This window comes from Moschus berezovskii, chromosome 1 (assembly GCF_049115385.1).
Source record: "Moschus berezovskii isolate FMDL1 chromosome 1, NW_MosBer_1.0, whole genome shotgun sequence".
NCBI lineage: Eukaryota > Metazoa > Chordata > Mammalia > Artiodactyla > Moschidae > Moschus > Moschus berezovskii.
In genome coordinates, this window is record NC_142460.1 from 73,098,532 (window position 1) to 73,117,315 (window position 18,784).

The 18,784-nt window shown below is 40.1% G+C and overlaps 1 protein-coding gene across 16 annotated transcripts in view; it reads left to right on the forward strand.

Annotated features, from left to right (window-relative positions):
• Positions 1 to 508: 508 nt before the first annotated feature.
• The window catches only part of BBX (BBX high mobility group box domain containing), a 298,700-nt gene continuing 280,424 nt past the window's right edge, over positions 509 to 18,784 (forward strand). For 9 of the 16 annotated variants that reach the window (XM_055418612.2, XM_055418534.2, XM_055418192.2 and 6 more), the window contains exons 1-2: positions 509 to 644; positions 3,803 to 3,874. The gene's annotated coding sequence lies outside the window, so the exon portion shown is untranslated. Of the gene's footprint in view, positions 645 to 1,034; positions 1,167 to 1,698; positions 2,077 to 3,802; positions 3,875 to 16,201; positions 16,256 to 18,784 lie in introns of those variants that run through there. The other 7 variants (XM_055418272.2, XM_088836741.1, XM_055418703.2 and 4 more) reach the window with 5 other exon arrangements.

The window sequence follows — 18,784 nt, forward strand, 5'->3', positions numbered from 1 at the left end:
ACTATTTTGGCCTATGTGATAGCTAATCCATTGACAAAAGAAATCCAAGCTGATAAAGGTTTTCCTGGCCACTTGTTAGGCAGGTCATGCTGTAAAATCATAACACAATGCAAGCCTCTTCCATGGGGCACCACAAGGCAACGATTTAAAAAAAAAAAAAAACCCTCACTTCCATATCCAGTGGAGTTGTAGTTTATTACTATAACCCTCCCAAGTCAAAAGGACACTAATTTCAAGCCTTGCAACTTGGTGCAGACAGGGTTTTTCCCTCTCAACCCACTCTGCTGGGCCTCTCTACCTGTCCTCTCCTACTGTCTACAGGTCCCGAACATTAGAAAATAGAAAATGTGATGATCTTTGTGTGTCTCTGTAAAATGTGTGTATGTGTGCGTGTGTTTGGGTGTAACGGGCCTTCTGTTTGGTCGCGCGGCCTGTCCGTCACGGAGCGGGCCAATGGCAGGCTGCCTTATATAAAATGAGTGTTTTCAGTCTCTCCGGGTTGCATGTACTGTATGTGGAGCAGTGTACAGTGAAGCGGAGGCAGAGCGGCTCCGCGAGCTCCTCTCCACTTTCCCATAGAGAACCCCTGACTGGCCACTGAGGGCGAGCCACACACACGCCCTCGCGCCCGGCGAGCCCGCGAGGTAAGCGCCCCCCATCCCCAGCCCTTCCCGGGCGCTCTCCCCTCACTTTCTGTTTTCCTACTCACTTGCGAGCCGCCGGGCTGCAGCCCCAAGGACTCCGCGGCAGGAGCAGCGGCGGCGGCGGCAGCCGGTAGGCTGGACTTGAGGAAGACGGAGGGAACCCCGCGCGTCCGGAGCCGCCGCCAGCCGGCCCGCTCCCTGGGCACTTTCCCCCTCCGCCAAAACTTTGGGTCGGGAGAGGTCGGGGGCGAGGGTCGCGGCGGCCGCGCCGGCGGCGGGTGGGGGGCGCGGAGGCAGTGCCCTGCGGGCGGGAGGCTGGGGGCCGGGCTGGGGAGTAGTAGGCCAGCCGGTGCCAGGCTGCGTTTGCAACCAGCACCTCTCGGCACACAGGCAGCGCCGCCCGAGAGGGGCACGGGAGCCGGGGCGCGGGCAGGAGCAGCCCGAGGAAAACAACAACAGAGCCCTCACGCCGGCGGGCGGCTCGTGGCCGCCCGGGGAGCCCCAAACTTCATCTCGGCGAAAGTACGTGGAGCCCAGCCTGGGGATCGGCTGCCGGGGAGGTGGGGCCTGGGGAGTCGGGGCAAGGGAGGAAGGTACGAGCAGCCAGCCCTCAGTGGATTGATTGAACGTTTCGAGTGCGTCGGTGACCGGGAACAGTTCATCTGGAGAGTTGGGATCTGGGTGTTCCGGCCCCGGAGATCGGTGCCCTCTCACCGGCCCCCCCACCCCTAACCAAATGCGCGGCGAGTAGAGAAAGTGCTGTTTTAGTGCCAGAGTGGCTAGGAGGAAGAATAGGGGAGAGGGGGAAGAGGGTGAGGGAGTAGGGGAGAGAGAAGAGGGAAGGAAAGCCGGCGGGGAGGGGGAGGGCAAGAGAGAGAGAGAACCGGAGAGAACGGGAGAGAGAGAGAGAGAACGAGAGAACGCGAGGGAAGAGGAGGAGGGAGGCTGTGTCAGGATTTTGCTTGAATGTGGGATTATGTTGTGTCAATAAGTTTAAGGTGGAGGGAGCGAAGCTGGGGGTGGTGGTGGAGGGGAGGAGGAAGGCCTTGGCTGTTTAAAGTCTTATTTCTGAAGGTAAGTTATGGCATTGCATGGTCGCAATGACAGAAAACTTGCAGATCCTTTATCCGGGGATGGGGTCGATGGCTCTAGAAAGAGCTCCCCAGCCCCTTAAGCCACACTCGTGTTACACTGTTATTTGCTGCGATCCGGGTCGCTAGTAAATTACCGAAATCAGACTCGAGGTTTCTTTTCCTCCTCCACCTCGTCTCGCTCGCTCACCCTCAGAAATGTATTATGATTTTTTTTTTAAATTTTTTGGTATTGTATGAAACTTAACGTGAGTCCTGTAATTTGCAAGGACCCTGAATCCAAGAATCTGGAACACGTTTGTGTGTGAAATATCCACGATCATTTCAGCTAAATGAGGAAGGTAAAACGAAACGATGCAAAAAGCTAAGACACAACATGTACGACAGAGCGGGGGGGGGGAGAGGGAGAGACGGAGAGAGAAGCTATTTTTTGCTTTCCTTTCTGTAGAAAGGAAAATAAAGCGTGCATTCCCCTTCCCTCCCGGTGTGTAGGGTCTAGTCGGTATTTTAACTGTCTGAGGACAAATTAGTCCAGGTGGATCTCGTTGAAAAGTTTCGTGAGGTGGGGTGGAGGTGGCGGGGGTACGAAGGGGAAGGTGGGTGGAGGTGGTGGGGGATGGGGACGGAGCGAGCTCTGCCTCTGCTAATGGTCATTGGCCTGGGGCTTTGAAACCATTGCCTGTCCTGCTAATGACACGTCCAGTTCTAGTCTCCCGGCCGCGGCCGCCGGGCTGCCGGGGACCGGGGTACTTTCCCCGCGCGGGGAGGGGCGTTCTTCGCCATCCCTTGGGGTTGCCCACTCGCGGCGTGGGAGCCCCCCCGCCCCACGCGCGCCCCCTTTCCTGCGCGCCGCCGCCACCTCTGCTTGCATGACTTTTGTAGCCAGCCCGCGGCGAGGGGGCGCAGGGGGTCCCCGGCGCGGATGTCCCCGCGCGGCCACCCCGCTCCCGCCCCACGCGCGCCGCGCGGGCCAAGCCCGGAATGGCAGCGCCGGGCCGGGCGGCCGTGCCTCCCCGGGGGGCAGCGGAGGCAGCGGCGGTGGCGGCGGGATCTTCGCCGGGGCCCGCGGGAGGAGGAGGAGAGGGAGGAGGAGGAGGAGGAGGGGAAGGAGGAGGAAGACGAGGAGAGGGAGGTGTTTTCTGCCCAGACCGCCGCCAGTTCGAGCGGGCACGGCGACGGGGCCACCCCACTCGTTGCTTCTCCGTTATGGAAAGGTGTTTAGCAGACTTTTACGCCTGGAGTGTGGGCTTTTCACTTCATTTTTTTTTCTCCCCCTTCTTCCCCAAAGCAAGATGGACTCTATTCCCTTTCTGTTTCTCCCTCTGCCTCTGTCTTGTCAGCCTTTAAGATCGACATTTTGTACTAAGATGCAAACTTGATGGTGACCAGCAACAAAGCCGGGGTGGGATCCCTCGCTCCCTTCCTCCCTCTCCGTTTCCCATCTCCCCCCACCCCGACCTCGAAGACCTGGTGGCCCAGCACTAGACACCCGGGGCTCTGGCGAATGTGTTCCCTGCTCGGTTCCGATCTCTAATCTCGGGATTGTGACCGGGACCGGGCGTTTGGGCGACATATGTGGCCGCCCAGGGCTGCAGGGCTGAGGGCTGCGCTACCTGGACCCACTGCCGTCGCCTTGCCACCTCCGGCCGGCTTCTGAACACGGGGAGGCTCGGACTGCCTTTCGATTGCCATGATTTGGTTCCTGGTGCATTTCTCCCGGGGGCGGCGATCACTTGTGCAAGTTGATGAATGATCACGGTGTGGGTTTGGGGTGTGCAGAATAGATCAACTTTCTGCCTTGTACATTACCGGGAGTAGGGAGAAAGTGTGCTGGAGACACCCTAGAATGCCATCTGGGCTACCTTCAGTCTCTGCCCTTGGAAAACTGGGAGCTCTTTGCCTTAATTGCCCCACAGCGGGTAGGGGTGGGGATGGCGAGAAAGAAGGGTTTGTGGGGAGCAGGCCTCCTGGGTTTCGGGGTCCTTCCTTACTAGATGTTGCAGGAGTTCGCCCTCAACTGTAAAGCTATATCATACTGATGATGTACCTTTATTTGATACTTTATAGGTCACTATCATATGACAGAGGCTTTGCCGCAGTTCATCTTCCTCCCTGTGTACTTTCCATTTGCCTTCCTGAGTAAGTATGCAAACTCTTCATATAGGGAAGCTAGCTGGTATTAGTAATGACCTAAGGGTCCTTACTATACACGTCAGAAGATGCCTTATTGGGCTTGTAGCACCCCAGAAATCTTGTCTCATTGAGTTTCCCATAGCAGATTTTTAGTATTTAGAATTCGGCTATGGGTATTATTTTAACATAGTTTAAATGTCCGTTTAATGTTTTTCTGCAAGTAAGTGTCATTTCAATACTTATTTTCTCTTTTTATTTCATAATGAAATTTTGCATAGAGTTGAAGGCTTAGGGAATTTAATGCTAGATAATATTGTAGAAAGATTGTAACTTGTGAGTGGAGAGAATTATTAAAAACCCAAGGAAGCATTGCCCAGAAGACCTCTCTAAATGACAGTATCTGACATTTGCTTACTTTTTTCTGGACACTCTTTTCTTGGGAACTTGTGCTGTTTATGACAGGTAACCTTGTAGTGGGGAAGGTGGACTGGGCAGTGTAGTAAATCTAGCATTTAGCGTATCAGCTTGATTCAAAAGCAAATAACTGTCCTAATGCATTGAATTTGCTTTAAAACTTATAAATTTGGAGAAATTGGGTATATTTTGACAGTCTGTGTATGTGAAAAATAGCAACTTTGAAATCTGTTGCTAAGTGCTTTTTTCAGATCTGTGCCCCTAATTGGAAAAGTTGGTGAAATAACGTGGGACAGTAAGTGTCTAAAAAGTTTGTTTTTGAGAAGTAGCCCTCTAGGTGAAAACTGAGGGTTTAACATTTGAAAGCAGCATGGTAAGCCCAGACTTCAGAAAACCAACGTGTAATTTTGCTCCTCTACTGCAAGAAACACCTCAGGTATTCTTTGATTGCTGATAATTTAAGAAAACTGGTCATACAAATTATGTAAATCAGTTTTGGTGCTTTGTAATAGTATCATAATGAAGACATACTGTATTTTGTGAATGAAAATGAACTTGAATTCAGTTTTCCATAAAAGAAGAAGAAAAGGGACCTTATTCTGTTTTGTTCCTTGACTTGCTGTGATACTGTGTGTCACCAAAAGATTGTTTTAGTATTGAGAGAAATTGGATTTGAAGACCAAGCTTTTCTGGTAGTTTTTCTGTATGGTAGCAAAGTATACTTTGACATTGCTGAGAACTTTAGATGATATATAACAGAAGCTCTGTATCCAGGTTTCTTTAATGGAATGTAAAATATCTTGTTATTTCAGATAGTTAGGAGAGCCTCCTAATACGTCACATGCATAACAGTCAGAATGAGATGGGTCTGTAAGATGAATTTAGTGCACACTGAAATATGGGATTTCAGCCTCTTTGATTTTTTTTTTTTTAAGCTTGTTTGCAAGAGAAGTTTTTCATTTTTGAACATATGGCAAGAGTATTCAAAATGCATTCCTGATTACTAAAGAACACCACATTTATACATGTAAGGCACATTATTTTGTTCACTGTCGCAAACTTTTAGTGTTAGTTCTTTCCCCATGGAAATATGTTATACCAATTCAGAATTTGAAATGGGAATCAGTAATTTCCAGAATAAAAGCAATCTGATGAGTTCTTGAATTTGAGATATCAAATAACTGCTTCATTAAAACAATATTTTCAAGCAAAGTCTTGGTCTTTGAAGTCAGAGTAGTTTTTATAGTGTGAAACTTGAAGTAGTGATTTGAAAAAGTCACAGTGACAAAGAAATACAAGTTATTTGACTTGGTTTATAAGGCTTAATTTTTCACGGTAAGATTTTAGATAAGGGTTTCGCTTCTGTGTGGCCAAGAGTTTTCAAACCTCCTATTTTATTATTCTGCATACCTCTATTAAATTCTGAAACTGGTCTTAATTTGCATTTCACATTTATTGAAAGAGGGGTTCATCTATGTTATTTCTTAGTGGTACATCTTTGGATGTATTATGGCAGTTTTAGGAAGAATCTTCCTCTAGGGTCTTAGATATTAACAGAACTTTGCAGTTTTGACACTTTCTTTTTTTTATATCCATCTTGATTTTTATATCCAAATTAAAAAAAAAAGTTCCAGGTTTATGAGTTTGTGAAGTAGCTCTGCTTTTAATGTATATCTAGCTTTGCTGTACAACTTGAAAAGTATGTAGGACCTTTGACCTTACAGATTTGTTCTTTATACTTCATCTATTGAAACAGATTTGTTTAGACATTGAATTTAAAACATAGCTCTGAGTGAAAGTGAGGATGAACATATAATTATGGCTCGATTGTGCTGTAAGTAACTATGTAATTGATAACGTTTTTTGTGTATAGTTAAAGAAGGACCAACGGCCTTAAAATAATGTGACAGCTCATGAAAGTCTAATTCATCAGCTAAAGTTTTTATAAAGCCATATTTTTCAGTAAAATTACAGATGTAATTTCTAATTATTAATCATCAGTCAATGTACTTACAGTTTATGTTTTCCTACATTTCATAAAGAATGTGGTTAAAGCAAGGACCATATTTTAACTGGGATCTTACCATGAATATCAATTACTTGAATATTAGAAGTCTTTAATAGAAGTGATAAAGACTTCACCATTCAACCCTATTAAAAGGAGTTTTTGAAAATAGCCTCACTATAAATATGCCTGTTTTTGCTACACTAAAATAAATCCCTGGAATTACTAGTCCGTTGCAAGAGTGCAGAAATGTTTAAAATTGTATTTATAAATATTCTGAATTACTAAATATAGGCAATTAATTTGGCATGTCGAATCACCACCAGTGTGGCATATATTTTAAAATTTAAGCTTAAACAAGTGTTTAACTTAAGAAGAAGACACTTTTCTTGAACTTGTAGTTTGAGGTCCACCTTGTTCTTAACATTTCCTTACCAAGGACACCTTTTAAAATAAGTCTGACTGGTATCTCCTGTATTTTTAATCAGCTTCCTTCCTCTCACTATGAAATGAAAACAGACCCAAATTATAAAAACATTGTAATTTCACCCCTTCATTTTTTTTACGTGCCCCAAGTAAATTGGATGCAAGCGGTCCTCAGGCTATGCTTTGAGAAACACTGCTCTGAAGGTAGTAAAGACTAAGGCTAAATGTTGAATGGACATTTTTCCATCTTGAAGATTCTGTGACTATAATTCCATCAGTGAGCTTGCACTACCTCATGGGCAGTCGCAACACAGTGTCGAACCGTAGAGATTTCTATATTTTAAGTCATACCTGAGGAGAGCACCTTTTGCGTTTAGCTTCATTCAACATTCGTATGTGTTCATATTATCCCTTAGAAGGCAATTACAGTTTCTTGAAATGCCAGGACATCACTATAAAACTGTAAAGATATATCCAGAAAATCCTCATGCGTTAATGGGGATTGTTTTCTTTATTTTTCTTTCAAAGGAAAAGATAAGGTGAGAATTGAAATAAGTACCAATTACACAACAGAAATGCAAAAGAAGAAAGCCAGTAAAGAATTCTGGCTAAAAAGTATATATAAACAGAGAATGAAAGAGTAAGGGAATGAAAGATTTAAAGGATTAAATATATACGATGAAGCACTGACACACCTTCCAAAATATAAACTTAATAAGTTAAAAATATATCAGTTCAAGGATCTAGATAGAGTAAAATAACTTCAGATAGTGAGGAGGTTGTATAAAATATAAAGTAAAATTAAGAATGAATTGGATTTTAGGAAATCTTAGAAAAGTGAAAAGGATTGTAAAATATTAATTAAATAATTAAACCAGTAGTTAAATATAGCCCTTGGGTGAAAAGATCAGAGAATAAAACAGAAACTCCTGGTTTGGAATAACTGAGATCCTGAAAAAGACACAAGTTTGGATATTTTGTAAAGGGAATAATTAAATAAACGATCAATAACTTATTCAAAGAACAAATAAGAATGGGGATAAAAGTTGCTTAAAGCAACTGAATTTCTCAAATGTTTTTGAGATTTGTGGTAAGAAATACTTTTTGTATTCCAATACACATATAAAACCTGGAACAAAAGTTTCCTGAAACAGTACTATCAGCAGTACTCTGATGATTTTCTATTCCTGTCTAACTTTTATAAACATAATCTGTTTCAAACTATTTTATTAAAAAAAAACAGAGTGTCATTCATGAAATTTATTTTATGACTTAAATTAAAAAAACACAGATATGCTTGCAAAATATAGAAATCCTCAGGCCTCATCTTTATTATTCTAATTCAGTGTATCTGGGGTAGGGCCTTGGAATCTGCATTTTAACTAATACTGCTGGTGATTCTGAAGCAGCTGTGAGGTCCCCTGATACTCTTGGAGGAATTCTCATATAAGGGACTGATGGATAAAGATTGAATGGGTGTTATGTACTTGAATGTGGAGTTAGAGTTTATTGACTACTGAGGTCTCTTCCGGAGCTTCAAGATTCTGTGGCTGTATTTCAGTCAGCATGTTTACAATACTCAGAGGACCCTTATCCCCTTCCATAGATGTTCCATTGTAGCAGGTATAGAATAGGAAGCAGAGGTTTGCAGCTGAAGAGCCGTGGGTTTCACTCTTGATGGCTCTCTAGTTTATAAGCTGAGGGACTGTGGGCTTATATGGACACAGAATAAACTTCCATTATCGTATGTGCAAAAGGGCATCTTAATATTTACCATGCAACAGAGTGAGAATTACATAAGACATTAAGGACTATAATGACCCTTATCCACAGACAGTACTCAATAGGATATGTTTTTATAGTTATATCTCATCTCACCCCAACTCCCACCAAGTTTGAAGTTTCTCAAGGCTATGCATTTCAGCCTTGTGTTTTTTGTTTCAACTCTAGTATCATGAAGCAGTGGTTCATTTTTAACTGAATGTGAGGTGCTGGACAAGCAAGTTGTTACTGAAAGAAATAATAAGAATAACCAGAAGGGAAAAAAAAGAAAAAACAGCTGAGGTATGCCACATTTAAGTACAGTGCTTCTTCAAGTTTGGGGAATGATTCTCCTTCCTCTTTAAAAAGATATAGCACAGGACAGGACACCATTCAAAATGGTTAGTTGACAGCATTGGACTTTGTCTCAGGTGACTTTGATGCATCCTGGAATGTCTTAGAGCATCATTTCTCAAACTTTCTACCCAGACGCATGCAACTGATGTTTTCATATGGGACTCTTATGATTTCTCTGGTGATAGACATAGATGAATTATGCAGTTGACTATATAGTTCACAGTGTGATAAAGCCACTTCTTTCCCTTTCAACAAAGTCTGTCAGAAAACAAGCAAGAGTGATGTTATTATGATGAAAATCTTGAATACACTCATATATATACTTGTAAAATCCTTTAAAGTGTGGTACATTAATTTTTCATAACTAATTACTTGAGGGCACTCTTCACAACCAGTTACAACACGGTTGTGTCAAGGCATGAAGACTGAGGAGCATTATATCCAAAGTGCGTAACAAATTATATCACACAAAATGGCACTTAAATCGAAAAGAGGGACAAACTAGAGAGAGAATGGATGGGAAATACCCTAAATCCCTGAAATCTTGAACAGTATGAAAATCAAAAGCCCCGGGATATGCACCCTGTGGTTAAATGCAAGGGAAGTACTGAAGACTGCTAGTACTATGGTTCTCAAACTTGAATACTCATTGCCTCTAACACAGACATTTATTTTTAAGAAGTCTCAATGTTCATTTAATTTATTTGAATAAATTAAAGTGAAATACCTTCGTATTTCCTAACTTTCTAGGGTTTTTTAAATTTTTTGGCTCACCCTGCAGCTTCTGGGATCTTACTTTCCTGACCAGTGATTGAACTCGGTCCTTCAGTAGTGAGAAGGCAGAGTCCTAACGACTCAATCACCAGTTGTTCTCTGGCTTTTAAGGATGTATTTGCCAGTAACATCTTACTTTGCTGAATTTTAATGTGCCATACTTTTTCATCTCTAATAATAAACTGTATCTTGATCTGGAGTGGTATTGGATATACAATTGCAATCCTGTATCTAAAAATATCTCTGAAAAAGTAATATTTTTGTTTTTCCAAAAGTTTGACATCAAAACTCATTTGATGTCAAAACCTGACCCAGATTGTCATGGGCCTGTTTAAAATAGTTTTTAAAGCCCACTTAGAATATTCACATATTTTGCTGTAAGTAGTAGTATGGTGGGTTATGAGGTACTAACCTAAATCAAGCTACAAATGTTACGTAAAATATGCAATATGCTCAATCTGATCTTTCTAAAGCCCACGAAAAATCTGATGAGTACTTGGACCTAAGGGTTTCATATAAGGGATTGTGATCTTATTGTGTTAACTTCCTTAGTTCACAAAGTGAAAATATAGGGTATTCCTACCCATTTAGCTCAATGAAAATCCTTTTGCTAATTTTGATCATTGATCATGTGAACATTTTGAGTTCATTGCAAGGGGATAGATCATGGAAGCCATGTTAACATCATATATTACCTCAGACTATCTGTCTGTTGGGAAACCCTTGTCTTCAAATATAAATGTGGAAGGCATCAGAGGTTATCAAGTCAAGGAAACAAAATGGTAGTGCTTAATATCATTTGTGCCTCCTGCGTTGAGCAGAGCGAAAGGCTTCTGGGTAAGGAAAGTTTAGGCATACACACACGCACAACCACATGCATACTAGCTGAACCTAATCCATTCATTTTGACATTGGGATTCTTTTTTGGTTGTTGTAGTTTTTATTTTATTAAACAAACACACACTTATCACTGTAACTTTTGCAACTTGTCCCTTGTTGAACATTGCCTATAACAGTGAACAAAACTTAGGTTACTTTCAGTACAGTTTACTCTTAGGAGGAGTTTCATGAAGGAATTATATTTCCTTTACTACTTTGCTACTTGAATGTTTCTTTCCTTCAGTCAGAAAGGTAAAAGTGAAAGTGGTTTCTGCAAATTTGTTCTCCTCTCAGGTGAGAATGTTCCTAGGTTGTATTTTATAGAGGTCCTAGGTATCTTTATTTTTAATAATTAACTGTGAAATGCTGAATCTTTTATCTGTACTTCTAATTTCCTATAAAAAAGCACTATAAAATTGAAAAGTATGAAGTGAGAGTCTATATGACTCTCTAGGAATAAAGTAATAGCTGTGTCTGAACTACTGTTATGCTAAGACTTAATCTTCATTTGGTAGATTAAAGCTATTAATGGTTAAAGAATGTCTTATTTGTTGATTTGACTACATCCTTTGGTGTGGGAAAGCTACAGATTGAGTCATTCAGAGGGCGTCTTATTAGCAGTCCTGAATCTTTTAATATTAAAAATTGCTAAGTTGTTTTTCAGCTTTTGGTGAGCCTCTCAAAACTCATCCAAGTGTAGAGTTCTCATTGACTGCAAAGAGAATGTGGTGGAGCATGGAACAAAATGAAAAAATAATTCTCTATATCCAACTGTCAAACTTGGATTATATTTTGTGTTACTGAAGTTACTATTTTTTTCTCTCTCTCCCTTCCGTTCTTCCTTTTCTCTCCTCCCTTCTCTCCCGCTTTATCTCTGTCCTGTTTCTCTCAGCCAATTATTATATTCAGTAATGTGCATCTATGATGCTGCCTAGAAATGTCCGAGGATGGGAATGTGGGATTGAACTTTTTTTTTTTACCGTTATTTGATTTTAAGGATTTATTTGTAGCTTTTGAGTCCTTTTAGTATTCATCACTACGTATAATGAAGTTGTCAATTATGAATTTGAGACTTACACAGTCCCTTACATAGTCTTTTCGGAGCAGTTATTAGGAGCCTTTAGCACGGCTACGTGAAATAAAGGCGCCTGATGTTTTTATGAAGTAAATTCCTTATCCAGTCATTTTTGTTTTTTAGAGTGGTAGCTTGATTACATGGTTTCACATATATTTAAGGGAAAATTAAATGCAGTTTTTAGAAGGGTAGCCCAAATAGTATTTCACTTTGGGAGGAAGGGAGAAAGATAATTTGCAGTCGAACTCTACCACTGAGCTGGACCCTTTGGGAGAACGATATTTGGACTGAGAGCCTCCTTATGAAGTATAAGTTTTATTTTTACTACTTTATTTTTCATAACAACTTTCTGATGAAAGGTAACCCTGTTTTAATGACGAGGAAACCAAGTCTCAGGTTAAGTCATTTGTCGGAAGTCACACAGCTAGCAAGTGACGGTGCCAGGCTTAGAATGCCTGTCTGCAGTGCCACTGTCTCCTTGGCTTGTTTTCTGCGTACCTGCTTTTAGGACCACATTCAAAAAGGTTACAAATGAAAGGTTTGAGGCTACTTCTAGCTAATAATTACCTCTAATTTTTCTTTCTCCCGAAAGAGAAATCATCTTCTTTTTGAAGTGATGGGTCTTGGAACATTGTCCTCTATCAATCTTAGGAAAGGTAGATGAGAACGTCTCTGAGCTGGGGCTGGTTGTCAGTTTTCATCTGTGAGGTCACAAAGACAAAACTGGCCTCAAACTTAGTTTATAAATTGATAGTTAGAAAATGTTCTTTCTGTTTGGTGTATCCAGTATAGAAATGTCTAATAACAACAATTACTGATTTCACTATTTGTTAATTCCTTTGGTACAGCAGTAGTAGCAGTCATCATTCATTCTTCATAAGGAGTTGTTTTTCTTGCTGAATAGTCTATATGTTTTTAGACTGGTACTCTTAAATACTTAATCAGTGAATATATTTTACAAAAAGAATTTAACATAGTGTTATAAAATAGTTTTCTGGAATTTTGTTTGAAAAGAAATTTTGTATTCGTGGAAAAAATTAATAAGCAGATTTCATAGACACATTGCAGAGTGTCTAATCAGCAAACATGAATTAGAAGGTCAGTCAAAAGTTAACCAGTTTTCAAAGTGATTTCTGGGTACTTTTGATTTATTAAGAAACATTTCTGCTGTGATAAGTAGAGATTTTATAAATTACACATTTACATATGTGTAGCAAATGATTTAAAAAATACAAAGTAACATGTTGCTTTTTTGGTACTAAGAGCCCTATTCACCTGAAATTAAATTCTGTTATCTTTGCAAATTCAGCAAAGTTAGAGCCTAATTCAGATATAGAAAATAAAAAGTTTGTTGTTCTTTTTAAGTGACTTCTCTTTTTCCCTGAACCCTGAAACATAGAAATAGGATATTTTTCTATTTTGGCAAAGTAGTTTCTGCAGATGATATTCTTATGAAGAGTGCTCTTGCTGGGTTCTGCTGAATGATGCTTTGGTGAGGGTGTGTCAGGCTTCCATTTCTTGTCTTTCATCCCCCGTACAATAAAGTACTTCCATATTTCTCATTCAGGTAAGGCTGGTAAACTAAGTTTTGTGGCATCTGATACCTTTTCTTTGACGTGTTTTCTTGAGTCATGTTCAAAGACCACTTTGTATGTTATATAATTTGGTCAAGTGTAGGTGAGATTCAGGTAGCAAAAGCTTACCAATTTAATTCACTGGTCATGTATTGGGTGCCTGCAGTGTATTGATGCTGATTTAAACTTTGAGGATTCAAAGATGAATATGGAACAGCCCTTATCCTCAAAGCAAGCATCTTCTGCTGACTGGAAAAGTCCAGTAGATATGAATGTATATGTTATTCTGTGCTAATTGTTCTGACAGATATGGCGTAAAATAGTACTAAGTAAAAATCACTTAAAAATTGGCCATTTCCAACATAGGAGCTGACATTGAAATATGGAAAGGGTTTCTTCCTGTGCCACTATACGTGTCCTAACTGCCATCGGGTTATAAACTCATTTGGTCCAAGCCCCAGAGTGGATTTTAAAAATTAGACTTTTAACTGTAATTTGGCTGGCTTTTCTTTAATTATTAGTGCATTATTTTGGCTTTTAGTCTAAAAAACCAGTGACTTTTTTTGATGAAGTTTTCAACCTTTATTAAGTTACATCGCAGTCAAGTGTTTTGGGGCTCCCTGGTGGCTCAGATGTAAAGAGTCTGCCTGCAGTGCGGGAGACCTAGGTTCGATCCCTGGGTGGGAAAGATTTCTTGGAGAAGAGAATGGCTACCCACTCCAGTATTCTTGCCTGGAGAATTCTGTGGACAGAGGAGCGTGGGGTCGCAGAGAGTTGTACCCGACTGAGCAACTAAAACACACACAAGTGTTCTGGACTTTATTTTTACTTTTTTATTTATTACTATTAATGTCACAGTCTGAAAGGACAACACTTTTGAAGTAAAGGGAACGGTTTGAGGACTCCATGCACTTTATACCAAATCATGTTAAAAGTATAGTGAATAGAATAAGTTTGAGCTGTGTGTTTAAACACATTCCAGTAAAAATACTGTAAACTACTATGGCTAACACTGCTTCTTACTTACTTAAATATACTAGTTAAAGTATATTTATTAATAAGATCTCAAGCCCAGTTACTAAACACAGCATGAGACTCTAAACAGGTAAAAATGTACTTTTCTATCCATGAGAAATTATAGATTAAAAATAATGCTTAGTGCTTCCCTCAAGCAGTTTTCAGGTTTTCCAGGATGTTTTCAACCTTTGTTACAACCGTGGTGTCTCCCATGTCTTAGTAAGCCATGCCCTCCCTGTAAGGCACACATGAGTTTCTTTTTTATGCTTAGTAATCTGGATTCTGGTCTTTGGATTTCCCTTTGACTTGGTCAGATCTTCAGCATCACATTTTAAAATCATAACTTTTGTATTTATTACACCTCAGGATGTATTTCATTTTTACCCAGTTTTATTTGTGGCCCCCTTTTGACTGGTCATTTCTGGACATCATTACAGTTTAGATTAAAATTTTGTTTTGAAACTGTGTGCTCAGTGTTCCAGATGCCAACCCTGGGTGCTTTAATAAAAAATACATTCATAAGCGAAATCACAAAGAAGAAACTGATCTGGGAAAATATTTCTTGGTAAGCTCACACCGTTGATAATGACCCTAATGTTTACATTAAAGAAGAAAAGAGGAATGGAGAAACACAGAAAAATGTTTTGTGAGTCTTCTTTCCATTCTATCATGGGGCTGTTTGGCATCGTGGAAGCACAGTTACTCAGATCTCATTAAACAGTCCTCATGGTAATAATGAATTTCTCTTTTAAGTTTTATATATGGATATGCATTCTTATCTCATTTGGTGCTATACATTCTTAGTTGTCCCAGACAACATGTTCAGATTTGTTGTAAGGTCCGGGGTTTTAAAAAGTTTTAATAATTTTCTACATATAGCCTGTGCATAAATTTAAATCCATACAGAAGTCTTCTGTAGCTTGATAGGTCTTGGGAAAGGACACAGAGTTATAGATCTGAGGATCTGGTCTCACTTACATAGTGATGAGTTTACTGTATCATAAATCAGTGGTGGATTTTATTTCTTGGATTCTTTTTAGGTAACCATATGTATCATTCCTGACATATTTCAGCTACAGCTATCTCATCATAAGTCTGATATATAGATCTCAATAATTAGGGTGATTGGTGCTTTTCTTCATTAAAGATGTTTTCTTGAAAAGTTTTGACTTCCTTAGTTTTTCAAAACTAACTGTATATCCTTATTGACAAATTATAGTTTCAGAGCGTTTCATATGTATTTCTAACTGATCTTTAGTTAGCAGTGCGTACTTGAAGTTTTACCCTTCCCAGGTCCTAGTAGTAATCAGTGATCTGTGAAGTACACAGAGGGGTGCTGCATAAAGGAATCCAGTGCTGATCGTTATAAGGAAGAGCAATCTTTGGTAAAGCAAATGCTTGGTGCCTCTATCATATCTGTTTGGTAATTCTGGGTTCCGTATATTGATTTGTCTTTGTTTTATACAGCATGTATTTATTGAGAACTCATTATATATAAAGCCAGACTAGGAATTCTGGGGCTTGCAGAATAAAATGGTAGTAGCTCTGGCTTCAGGATATTTCTGGTATAGTAATGACACACATATACCGGATGTGGAATAGAAAGTAACAATGCTGTGATATCCATGGGACACAGGGATGATGAATATATGGTTGTTAGGAGACAGTTAGGGAGGAAGATTGGGATGGATGTGAACTTTGGTTATTTAGTTTAATGTTTAGGCATCCTTGCAAAAATGCTTTCCAGGCTAGAAGGAAGCCCAGGGTAACCCCGTCTTGGCCAAATAGTTCCTTCTAGCCAATGGTCTCTGGAATTTTTAAGTGCTGTCCCCTTCAGTAAATGAATTTGAGCATGTATCCTCAGTATCTGTACGTTTATTTATAACATATATATTGAGCTATTAGTATATAATGTGATAAACTATAAATGCTTAGAAATAAAAAATAAATTTAATATAAAAATATTTTCTTTTGAATATAAAGAAAAATTACACTATTTCCTTCTCACCTACTCCAGTGGGCTAAGTCTTATTCATGTTTTGTGTCTCAAGGACCCGATTTTGGACACCACTGGTCAAAACTGGGCAGTGTCACACCAAGTTGTGGTAAGTTCCGTGAGCCCAGGGACTTTGTTTTGCTTCCTACTGTGTCATCAGCACCTTGGAACTTGTTAGGAGTGCAACAGATACTGTGAAACAAATCAGTGGAATTAGGTTAGTTAGTAGGGACGAAGACAGAGTCTAGCTCATCATGAAGGATCTGATAAGAATAGAGTCAATTGTTGTCTGTTGCTGTATCTCCTGTACCTATAAAAGTGCAGGAACTCAAAAAATACTAGTTCACTGAGCTAAGGGTGTGGACAGCGTGTAACTCATAATGAGGGATCTGCCAGAGTCCGTAGAAGGACATGAAAAGGTAAATTCCAGGAGGTCCCCTAGAGCAGAACAGTCTATGGAGATCAGTAGGCAAAAAAATACAGCCAATGTGGCGAGGGGGTTACAGTGTTAGTAAGAACATTATGGAGGAATGGCTTTGGTAACCTCAGATCTTAAAATCTGTGACCCTCGTAAGCAATAAGATCTGGGTTTTACTTATTTTTGTACCCACACTGCATAGAACAGTGTAGTAGGTGTCTGATTCACTTTTGTTGAATTGCTCTGTTTTATACTATGTCCTGAATATAGGCGGTTCTGCATGTTCAGAAATGGCTCAGTTTAAAGATCAGAGGCCTGTAAATGAATCCTGCCCTGATTGAAGCAAAGCCAGCAGTTCTGGGATTACCTCATCCGCAGATATGGTTTTAAGCCTTCACAGTGTTGCCTGCACAGAGGTGCTCTGGTGACCACAACTGCCAAATCATATTTAGCTGTTTGTTATTAACAATGTCGTGATTAACATACTGCCATCGACACATTATCAATGAAGAAAATGGAGTTTGTGATAGCATTATTTCTTAACATGCTGTCATCCTACACTGTCTTCCCTCATCAGTAACGCTGGCATAATGTCACGGAGCACCCTCATGTGTAATGTATTTACAGATAAATAAAGCAAGGTAGTTTGTATTTCCCCTCTTATTTTTGGAATTTTCTTATTCAGTAGACTTCCTCTTTAAAAGGTAGTAAAAATTCTAGTTTTGTGGTCATAAAATAAACCTGTCATGCATTTTATTGAGCGTTGTCAGAGTTGGGGAGAACAGATTTCCCCGGAGAAACAGCTTTGGCATTAGCTCTCTCCTTTAGAGGCTGGCCAGACGAAGGCATCCTTCTTCGGCTGTGACACACAGTCAAGACAGGTACCCCCTTACTCCCTCTGCAGTTCAGTCCCATTTAGGGCATGCTTATTTAAAGCAGTTTCACATCTGCACAATTAATAAATTTCTGGGCTCTAATTTGCATTTCTGATGTCTCGTAGTAAGCACAGCAAGTTCCCCTTTGCCCTTACAAAAACAGTTTAGTCTGCCCAGGCTTCCTAGAGCTGAATAAAAATTTTCTCTAAGGGACTTCCCTGGCGGTCCAGTGGTTAAGATTTCACCTTCCAATGTAGGGGGTGTGGGTTTGATTCCTGGTTGGGAAGCTAAGATCCCACGTGCTTTGTGGATAGTAAGTCAAAGCATTAGAAAAAAACAAGTGGTGTTGTAATAAATTCAATAAAGACTTCAAAAAATGGTCCACATCAAAAAAAAATCTTAAAATTTCTTCTGAGAGCCCTCCTGCGTCTGTATCATAGTCTCCAAATAAAGACTTAAACTAGTAAAATTTCTTTGCTTTCATCCTTTTGGTCATTAAGTCGTCAAATCTTTCTTCATTGTAAGTTTGTCATTCTTAAAGGCACGGTAGTAATAAATGTCAAACTTGTTATTGCAATCTAGAGTTTAAACTGTGATTTCACAGACCTCTTGCTTGCTCTTTAGGCTGTGAAGTAGGGTATCATTATTCCCATTTTTGCAGATGAGGAAACAGGTTCAAAGTTGTCAAGTGGCTGAACCTGAGTCAGAGTTTGCAGTGGCTCCCCTGAGGCAAAAACCCTGTCTTTAGTCATTCCTCTAGAAAACTGCCCACTGTGAAGAGCAGAAGTTATCTTACTTAAACTGAGGTTTCGTTTTCTTACTTTCAGCCTGATAAGTGATTGTAAATACCTGGAATGGCAGTGCCCTAGACAGTATGGTTGTTTTGATTTTGAATGCCCTGTGGGCTATAAAGTATCAGTGGAGTGAACCTTAAATTTCTGGTGTATTTAAATTTATTTGTGTATTTAAGTAAGCGTTTTCAGATCATGTGGAACAACTGTCCATTTGACTTAACTTTTTACAGTTTGTAAAAAAGTTTGTAAGAGTTTACAGTTAGTAAAAAAGATGGAAAATTGAATGCACAGGGACCACAGACTGACAAAGAATGTGCTTTCAAGTGTTTATTACAATTCTTAAGTGAGATTTGGATTATGTGTTGGGGCCATTTTTTCCCCTGTGAGACATATTTCTGAAATTATCGTGAAAAATAATTGGAAAGTATGAATTGATATCCAAATACCTAAGCCACACCTATTTCTAGAACACATCTGTATTATAATGTGATGTCAACTGGTGTTTTCAGAGAAGTGGCGGCAAGTGTTTTTCTTTTTAAGTTTAAAAGGCA